The sequence below is a fragment of the Phoenix dactylifera genome, chromosome 17 (assembly GCF_009389715.1).
Source record: "Phoenix dactylifera cultivar Barhee BC4 chromosome 17, palm_55x_up_171113_PBpolish2nd_filt_p, whole genome shotgun sequence".
Lineage (NCBI taxonomy): Eukaryota > Viridiplantae > Streptophyta > Magnoliopsida > Arecales > Arecaceae > Phoenix > Phoenix dactylifera.
In genome coordinates, this window is record NC_052408.1 from 4,159,363 (window position 1) to 4,168,843 (window position 9,481).

The window sequence follows — 9,481 nt, forward strand, 5'->3', positions numbered from 1 at the left end:
TTATGAGTGTACATAAATAAATATAAATTTGAAGAGGGTATTCACGCAAATTTGAATTTTGAGAAGCGTATTCATGCAAAAAACCATTAAAAAAAAGAAAAGAAAAAATCTATATTAAAAAGTTATTGTGATAACCAAGATGTATTGCATAAATATTTTACATATTTTTTTTTTTGAATACAAGAATTATTTTGTTTATTATCTTTGATATCATAGTCTAGCTTAGCATCACAATAGACATCATTATTGTGCTCCTCTTCACAATAATGAATAAATCAAGATGTTCTAAATCCATCTTATGCCGATGTAAGCTATGTGCCCTCAAATGAAAATGTAGTGATCTCTAATTTTTAATTTGGAACAAAAATAGTTGTTAGCTGGAGAAGGTGGGTTAAAAGAGGTTTTATTCTAACTCAAATGCAGCATAAACCAGAACTAGATGGAGCCAAAGGGCATATGTGATCTTAGGAAAAAAACACTATATGCCTATGCAATGCACTCAAAATTTGGAACAAAAGAAAAAGAAAAATGTTGGCAAACTTATTCAAGTTACATCTATGTGAGTGTGATCAACCTTGTCATTGGAGCATTTGTTGCAAGTGTTTAGTTTTTGGACATTAATTAGTTGATAAATCATGGGACATATATACTCTATGTATAATTGAAGACCATGGAGTCCATATGAAATACCGTTTTGATCAAAAAAAAAAAAAGGACCATGGAGTCCATTACGCTTTCTCATTATATATGGTGCCATGCTAGACTATTGAAGCTTTTTGTGAGACTCCCAACTAACCCCTCCTGCCATCTCTCTGAAACTTTGTTCTTGAATTTTTTTTTTTTTTTTTAACTTGTTTAAGATTCTAGTATTTAATAAAACCGACAACCTTGGCTGTGCTTATTTGAAAAAAAATAAAAAGTGAAATTGAAATAGAAATATACATTAAAGTAGTTATCTCACAAGATATTATTGTTTATGCCTGGCTAAAATTTTTGAAATAACTAAATTGAGATTAATTTTGTTCATGAAAATAAACTAGCCTATATGGACAAATTGTGTTAGAACATGAAATAGTTTATGACAACTTTTGTTTAAGATAGATGTTTCATGCAAGTAGATTTGGCTAAAATTATTGTTCATTACTTATTTTTAAAAAGTTGTTGACCAATGTAAGATTTCTTCCAACACCCATGCTTGCTTTATTTCTAGCCCAAATACTCTCTTGGTGTTATACCATTTTGTGCACAACAATGAGAAAAACCACCACACATGAAATGAATATAAAAGATTAGCTAAAAATAGAAAAACATAAACATAGTGGGAGGAAGAGAAAAGACACAGTTCCAACAACCCGACTAGCCCAATCAATGCCAAGAGGCTCTAAACCTTACATAAAGTAGTTCAATCCAAATAACATTTGTTGAGCTAATCTCTAATCTTCAACATGCTAAGAAACAATAAATGGCTCCTCCTCATACAAATTCTTTGAATATCCCATAAATTTAAACTTAAATGATAGTCTTTTTATAGATCTTTGATTGCACCCATGGTTTTACCTTCTTTTCGATTCAGTTATACCTATTTGTCATTAGTAGGGCTAAAATTAAATCAAAAATGGATCAGATACTAGTATATCTATATCTGTTGCCCAAGATGACAACCCAAGAGGGGGGGTGAATTGAATTTTCTAAAAATTATGTTCCCTAATTTTTACTTTGAATTGAATGCAGCGGGATGATAAGATGCTACTTACTTAAGTAAAGCAGTGGAAAATTAAGCTAGAGCAATTGTACTATAGCTTTAGGGTGCAATTGATCTAAAATTAATCTATAGTTGTATGATCAATTTTAATCTATGTGAATCGTAAGAATGGAGTGGAAGCTAAGCAAGTTCTAAACAATCACTTATAAATCAATAGGAAACAAAGCTAGTGATATTACACAATCAAGTATGAATGTAAAGCATGAAACACAAGAGATAAAGCATCACAAACACAAAGATATATAGTGGTTCGGTGCACCCCAGCACCTACATTCACTCCCCAAGACCTCTTGGAAATTTCACTATAATCCCTCAGATTACAGCCGATTGTTTTACAAGCTCACAACCTAACTTGTTGTTTTCACGAGATCACAACGAACTCGGTCGGTTTTCACAGGCTCACCGACTAGAACCAATCCGATTGTTTTCACGGGCTCACAATCCAACCTAGTTGGTTTCTTCCGGTTCACCAACCACAATCTTACACCGTTGGTTTTCCCTTTGGCTCACCAACAAACGTTAACCCCTTGATTTAATCCCTTGATTGAATCAAGTTACAAGATATTAGAACAAGAGTTTAAAACAAATCAAGGCTTCTTAAACAAGCAGATATAACAATGTAAACAAATAGAGTAAAGAGAAGCCCTCAAACAAGTTTTGTAGATGAGGGAACTCGGCTTCTTCTTTACTTGACCCTCTTCTGATTTCGCACAAGGTAGAGGATCACTGAGGCAGCACACAGTTAGAGATGAAGCTTTGGAATTCACTCGGATGCTCTTCTTTTCTCTTTTTTGCTTTGAATGACCCTTTTATGCTTTTGGGAGGTTTCTCTTGAAATCTCTTTGAAATCTCTTTCCTATGTGTTTTCTCCCACTTTCTTTACTTCTCCCATAACTCTCCTCTTGATTTTATAGCTTTGGATGTCGTGGGAACAAAGATCTAGCCGTTAGAGACAAAAATAGAGCCGTTGGAGTTGAGAAAAAACTAGCCGTTATGCCTCCCAGCGTGCTCGAGTCGACTCGGCTGAAGTAGGAGTCGACCGTGAATAAGAGTCTGCCGGCACTGTAGCTGGGAGTCGACTCGAGCACTGTAGCGCTGAAAATTAACTCTCTGTCTTTTTGTCTGTTCTCAGTCGGAGTCGACTCGCAGAGTCCCGGAGTCGACTCGAGCACTGTTCCTTGAAACTCCAGAGTGCCAGAGTCGACTCTGAACTTCCAGGAGTCGACTCGAGGATAGTTCTTTTGAGTTTTTCTTTAGAATTGTCCCTCCAACTTGAATCCTTTGAAATTGAACTTTGGGCCAATGAAGTGTAGCTTTCTTCCAATTTTTCTTGAGAGCTTTTGAGACCTTCTTGTATTTTTCCAACTTGCTATGTTCCTTGCAAAACAAATTATCTTTCTTCTTGCAACACAAACATTAGTAATTATACTTCAAGGTTTTGTGATCATCAAAATCAATCTTTGAGTCATCAATCTCCCCCTTTTTGATGATGACAAAACTTGGAGTATGTGCAATATAAAATATATTGTGTTCTAGAACTAATGCATAGCTAAGTTGCATGAAGTAGAAAACATATGTCACGCCCCGAACCCAGCACCCGGGTCCGGTACGCGACCGGCCGCATGAGCCCTAGAGCAGTGCCCTAAAGATCATGCAAGGCCTATGATTAACAAAAATTCCAATAAATCCACAATTAATCGAGTAATTCAAATAGAGCAGTCCAACATGTCCAAATAAACAAATTAGTTCAATTACAAGATCTTCAAATGTTCATCGACATCAAAGAAGGATAAACAAACTAACTAACTAATAACTCTGGTACTCGCACTCTGCGCCCATCCCATCCAAATCTATGCATCCTGCAACTCTGGTAAAGAAAAAGAAGAGGAGGAGGGTGAGCTTTACAGCCCAGTAAGAATTCCTACACATCCACACCAACACAATAATAATAAAAATCTGAAAACCACGACAAGTCGAAGCATATTTCATGAAGTCATAAACCGGCTATCAAAGCTCAAATAATCGATACAAGTATGTACATCAAACATCAATAAAAGTCCAGCCACACAAGAAATATATAGCATATGATAGCTCATAAACATGTGTTATAGTTTCAATGTCTTTTCTTCAACTTGATCCGGATTAATTATCTTTCCGACTTTGGGTCAAATCTTAGTCACATTTCTCAGCCTGTGGTGGGGCAACCAAATTATCACATTTTCAGCCTGTGGCAGGGCCTGCACATTATAGTTCCACATTTCTAGCCTGTGATGGGGCCTACCAAAGTATCACATTTTCAGCCTGTGGCGGGGCCTGCACATTATAGTTCCACATTTCTAGCCTGTGAGGGGGCCTACCAAGGTATCACATTTTCAGCCTGTGGCGGGGCCTGCACATTATAGTTCCACATTTCTAGCCTGTGAGGGGGCCTACCAGAGTATCACATTTTCAGCCTGTGGCGGGGCCTGCACATTATAGTTCCACATTTCTAGCCTGTGAGGGGGCCTACCAAAGTACCACATTTTTAGCCTGTGACGGGGCCTGCCATAATAACAAGATAAACCCAAAGTCCCTTTTCATACAATCCAGTTTACATCCACACATCAATTTCTTGTTATTTATTTCCGGCTTTAAACTAACCACGGTCACGTTTCCAGCCCGTGACGCGGCAACCAATATCACATGGTTAGTTTAGAGCACCACATCCATCAGTCCAATTATGTAGGTGTAGGTTATGCACATGCATGCATCCATCATGATACCAGCCACAAGCAAATACGATCATAATATCAACCACAAGCCAACACGATCAAAATATAATTTAATATAAAACTATTCTTGATTTGTTTGGATCATAGCATATCATACATATCTAAGTATAAAAATATTTTATCATGCAGGATTGGCGTACAAGGATCCTTACCGAAATTGTAGACTGACTCAAGCACAGATCCGAATCACAACCTACGCGCTGGGGTGCTGAGTCCCCTGATCAAACTCTCCTGGCACCGCTGACTCTTCCCCTACAACATCAATTATAATTCACAAACTAAATTATTTAATATTTAAATATTCTGAACCATAATTCACATCTACTATGGGGTCCATCACCAGGTCCCCAAACATCTCAATCCCTCCAGATCTAGGGCAGTCGGGGTGGCCCGACTCCCACCTTGTACCATCGGCCTATGTCGTCGCCAGCCGTGGCCGCAGCCATGCCGGCGACTATGGCCGGTCCCGATGAAGAGACCAACAAAAAGGGATGATTCCTCTCTCTTCATGGTTGGGAATACATCTCCCTCCCTCAGATCCTTTTTGATCCAGGGGCAACAACCATAGTGGTTGTGCCCTCTCCTTCCCCAACCCGACAACACCACTGGCCGAACCATCGCCGGTCGCCACTATTGCAGTCGCCGGCGATGGTGGCCGGCCAAGGGAAAGAGAGAAGAAGAGATCTCCTCTTCTATCTCTTCTTCTTCTTCCTCCCAAGAACAAGCATGATTTTCCTCCCCCTCATCCAACATCAACAGATGGACTTCTTTCCTCCCTTCCCCCTCCCCCTTCATCCACGGAAGAACATGGTGGCTCGGCCTTCACCCGACGGCAGCCACCTCTCCATCGTCGCCGGCCGGCGGCCAACCGATGAGAGGAAGAGAGGAAGAAGGTGGAACCACGAGGAGAAGACCTCGGTTCACCACTTCCCATCCCCAACAAAGCCCAAGAAAATCCTCTCCGACCCTCACACAGAACCGACAAACCCCACCCGCCATGAATCCCGGCCAACCCCGGCGGCCGGCGGCGGCAAAATCCGAAAAGAAGAGGCCGAAACAGGGGCACCCTATTTCGGGCTCTTCTCCGACGACTCACCGGCCAAAAACTTCACCCACGCCGCCCCAAATCCAGGAAATAAAACACAAAGGAAGGAACCATGCTTACCTCGGTCCGGTGGGGGTGCTCCGGCGGCCTTTCCGGCGACGAAAATCGGAGAGGAAGCCTTGAGAAAACCCTCATATCCCAAGCTGTGGAGGGTCTTCACCGAAGGGAAGAGGAAGGCTCCCCCCTACGGCCGGCCGGATCTCGGTCTCCTCCGGCGAGTCGCCTCCAACGGCGACCGACCTCCCATCACGCCGCCGCCTCCCCCCCTTGCAACCCCTCTTCCACGATCGTGCCTAGGGCACGATCATAAAAGGGAGATGGGCCCGGTCTTTTCGGGCCGGCCCGTTAACCCTCCCCCCCCCCCCCTTTTTTTTTTTTTTTCGGGGTATTACATACTCTCCCCCTTAAAAAAAAATTTCGTCCTCGAAATTAACTTACTTGAAGCCTCAAACTTTTAAAAAAATATGCATCCATTATATCATCCCCGAGATCTCAAATAGTCTCCCTCTCGGAGTACCTACTCACAAGATTTTGACATACAAAAATCACAGCATCTCAAAACTTGATCCTTTTTATTTACCACACGTAGTAAGTTCTTTTGATCTCCTTCAAAAGATTTCCAAACTCCCAACCTTGGATTAAAATGCCATAATTATATCCCAAAGAAATTAATTTCTCTTGATTCTACACAGAGATCATAATTGGCTTGACAGAAATAGGAGATATCTTTAATATCAAATGCTCTTAATATTCTATAATCATTTTTCTTTTCTTAACTTTGCCTGTGATTAAGTGATCAACCTTTATCCTAGGAAAACCGCAAACCTGTTCAAATAGGTATATTAACAATGTCAGAGCTAGGAGTCGAAGAACTATTTTAAATCATTCCAGGCCCAAGCTTAATCACAGAGCTATCAATCCGTTAATGCTAAATTTGAGATGCCCCAAAATTCTTCTTAGAATTATCAAAAAAAATAGGAGAGCCCATAGCTACTTCCAGTAGGCAAAGAATCAACGACATTCCCCTCTACTAGAAAACTAACTCAAGTCTTCTATAATAATACCTTTCAGATCAAATATTAATGTCTTAACCAGTTTCAAAATAACTCAAACCACCACACTTCCGCTGCGCACTCTGATTTAATCCATTAAATACTCTAAAGCCTCTAAATAATTTATGACCGAAATATCACTTTGCATTAGGAGTAAGAAAAATCCAAATTTTAGAACTTTAATTGAGCAGAACCTCCAGATCTCTCTATCCTCAATTTATGTAGAGTATACTAACCATTACTAACACTCAAGCCATTAATCAAGTTTAAGGTCACGACATGATCTTCACAACCGTTTTAGAATTCAAAATATCTAGGTTTAATTTAAAATAAGTTAACCTTGGATTTCCTCAGCAATTCGATTAGACAATCTACGTTGATCTTCTTTCCAAAAAGATTTACTTCAAATTCAATGGGTTAGAAGTCATTGAGCCAATACACTATGATTAGAAATTAACTCTATCGATCTCCAGATCTTTCTTCACCAAGATTCTTAACATCCATCAAAAATGCTATATATGATAATTTATGTAAGCATCTCATGACCGAAGTCTCTACTCAATATGACATTTATTAGTGGCTTCATCAACAATGACAAAAGATCCTGCTCAAATCTTAAACCTAGGCTTGAGTTTTAAATTTAACACATCAAATAGTCTTCTACAATTATAAGTAAAATCCAGTAGCCCAATCCAAATAGGAGAATTCAAATAATTAGAATTCCCCCGTCAATATGCATACTCTATGGCCTCAAAATAATCAAATACATTAATAGGAAATAGACCTATTTGCAATAGCCAACATGCCAATACCAGATATAATCCACATACATATTCAACTTCGAAGAACATTCCTTTCAATATTATGAAATCTTCTTAGCTCACTCCAATACTATGGAAGATCTACGTACAAACCCTACTCTAATAATTAGCAGCAAAACCAAAAGTACGATCACATCAAAACCCATATCAAGTTTGAACTTTCAGGTCATTTAAATAATATCCGAATATGGTATAACTGATATGCCATTGTGGACCTTCCTACACTTATCTTAGGTCAAACCTCTCTTATCATGATCAAAGATAATTTATACTTTCCTTCCACACTCATCGAAAACCAAAACCCGATGCATATATTTTATCACAATGTCCAGTGATCTTACACCTTAAGCACTGAATTTAATTGTCATGTTCCAAGTGATCATAACCTTACGCTATAATATATTTCAGTCACAGTCCCTAGTGATCTTAAACATATGCTCAGATTCCAATTTATCACTATCCCCAATGATCTTAAACCTTAAACTCTAATGCCACTAAGGCCACAATCCCTAGTGGTCTTAAACCTTAAATTACATTATCATTCCTGTTACAATCTCAGGTCATTATAAACTAAGGCTCTAATAGTTTTTCGATCATAATTCCCCACTCACACTCACCTGAACCTAAACCCTAGGATACCTTAACCTTAAGCTCTGATACCACTCTGTCACGCCCCGAACCCAGCACCCGGGTCCGGTACGCGACCGGCCGCATGAGCCCTAGAGCAGTGCCCTAAAGATCATGCAAGGCCTATGATTAACAAAAATTCCAATAAATCCACAATTAATCTAGTAATTCAAATAGAGCAGTCCAACATGTCCAAATAAACAAATTAGTTCAATTACAAGATCTTCAAATGTTCATCGACATCAAAGAAGGATAAACAAACTAACTAACTAATAACTCTGGTACTCGCACTCTGCGCCCATCCCATCCAAATCTATGCATCCTGCAACTCTGGTAAAGAAAAAGAAGAGGAGGAGGGTGAGCTTTACAGCCCAGTAAGAATCCCTACACATCCACACCAACACAATAATAATAAAAATCTGAAAACCACGACAAGTCGAAGCATATTTCATGAAGTCATAAACCGGCTATCAAAGCTCAAATAATCGATACAAGTATGTACATCAAACATCAATAAAAGTCCAGCCACACAAGAAATATATAGCATATGATAGCTCATAAACATGTGTTATAGTTTCAATGTCTTTTCTTCAACTTGATCCGGATTAATTATCTTTCCGACTTTGGGTCAAATCTTAGTCACATTTCTCAGCCTGTGGTGGGGCAACCAAATTATCACATTTTCAGCCTGTGGCAGGGCCTGCACATTATAGTTCCACATTTCTAGCCTGTGATGGGGCCTACCAAAGTATCACATTTTCAGCCTGTGGCGGGGCCTGCACATTATAGTTCCACATTTCTAGCCTGTGAGGGGGCCTACCAAGGTATCACATTTTCAGCCTGTGGCGGGGCCTGCACATTATAGTTCCACATTTCTAGCCTGTGAGGGGGCCTACCAGAGTATCACATTTTCAGCCTGTGGCGGGGCCTGCACATTATAGTTCCACATTTCTAGCCTGTGAGGGGGCCTACCAAAGTACCACATTTTTAGCCTGTGACGGGGCCTGCCATAATAACAAGATAAATCCAAAGTCCCTTTTCATACAATCCAGTTTACATCCATACATCAATTCCTTGTTATTTATTTCCGGCTTTAAACTAACCACGGTCACGTTTCCAGCCCGTGACGGGGCAACCAATATCACATGGTTAGTTTAGAGCACCACATCCATCAGTCCAATTATGTAGGTGTAGGTTATGCACATGCATGCATCCATCATGATACCAGCCACAAGCAAATACGATCATAATATCAACCACAAGCCAACACGATCAAAATATAATTTAATATAAAACTATTCTTGATTTGTTTGGATCATAGCATATCATACATATCTAAGTAT